Source organism: Galeopterus variegatus, unplaced genomic scaffold, assembly GCF_000696425.1.
Source record: "Galeopterus variegatus unplaced genomic scaffold, G_variegatus-3.0.2 Scaffold2708, whole genome shotgun sequence".
NCBI lineage: Eukaryota > Metazoa > Chordata > Mammalia > Dermoptera > Cynocephalidae > Galeopterus > Galeopterus variegatus.
Genome location: NW_007728819.1, coordinates 276205 through 277666, shown reverse-complemented (window position 1 = coordinate 277666; position 1462 = coordinate 276205).

Genomic DNA, 1462 nt, shown 5'->3' with positions numbered 1-1462 from the left:
ACAGCGAAAGGCCATGAAATTGGGGATTATATCAATGTCAATGTCCTGGTTGTGATATTGTGCTACGGTTTTGCAAAATATTATTAGGGGAAAGAGGGTAAGGTACGTGGGATGTCTGTATTATTTCTCACAACTGCATGTAAATCCATAATTATTTCAATAAAATTTCAATTAAAAATAAATTTAAGTAGAAGTTCTAAATAATATGTTCTCACTAATATGGAAAGATATTATTGACTGAGAAAACAAGATAGACCTTTTGTCTTAAAAAAGCTATATAGTCACAGTTGCCTAAATATACATAAAAACTGAGACACGACATACATAAAAAACTAAGAACAGCAGGAATATGTGAAGGCAGGAGGTTGAAAAACAGGGCAGATGGAAGATAAGGACGGGGAAACGTTCACCTAATACGTTTTTTTTCCCTTCCATTTTGAACCACTTATAATTAGTATTTAAACTTTTTGCTTATACTANGTGTTCTCCAATGGTTGGTCAGTCACCCTAACTTACCTAAGTTTACAGCCCCAAATAAAATCCCACAATGGAAATAGAGCAAGCAGGTCCGGACAGCCGGGACGGGTAGGAGGGAAGCAAAAGTGATAGGTGAGTCGATGAGAGGCGATTAAGTGTCGCCAACACACAGACGGGGCGAGGGCAAGGGGGCCGCTCCCAAGGCACCGGGCCACACTCCAGGCACGGCGGACCCCCGGAGCCCCTCACGCTGAGGCTGACTCCCGGCCCAGCCGTGCCCTGCTCTCTCTGCCTGAATCAGGTGCTGCAGAAGCCGTGACCACCACTGCACTGACGACCGTTTCCAAGGAGCCCAAGCCCGCACCCGCTGGGGTTCTAGAAGCCACAGGTCATTGTCACTGCCGTGTGCTAGGTCCCAGCTCTTGGGGCCGGGGGATGGGCGGTGCGTGGCCCCGAGAGCGTGTCCCTTCGCCCTGGCACCTGCCGCCCTGGCACCTGCCGCCCCGGCACCTGCCGCCCCGTGGCGCACCCGTCCCCCAGGGTGACATTCAGCCGGCCCCAAAACTATTTATAAAATACAATCTCTTTTAGGTAAACAAATCCAAGTAAAAACAGANTAATGAACAAAAACAATTCAATCAGAAAATAAGCAGAAAACATGAAGAGACATTTCACAAACAAAGATATACAGATGATAAATTAAGCAGATGAAAAGATGTTTAACATCATTAAGGGAATGCAAATTAAAACCACAGTAAAAGATCACTACACACCTAAAAACTAGTGACAGTGCTAAACGCTGGTACGGATGCAGAGAAACTTGCTAAACGCTGGTAAGGATGCAGAGAAACCGGATCACTCATCATACACTGCTGGGGAAAATGTAAAACAGTATGGCCATTCTGGAAAACCATTTTCACTCGGGAGAGTGCGGTGCGGATAACACCAAGGCCACGGGTTCGGATCCTATATAGGGATGGCCGGT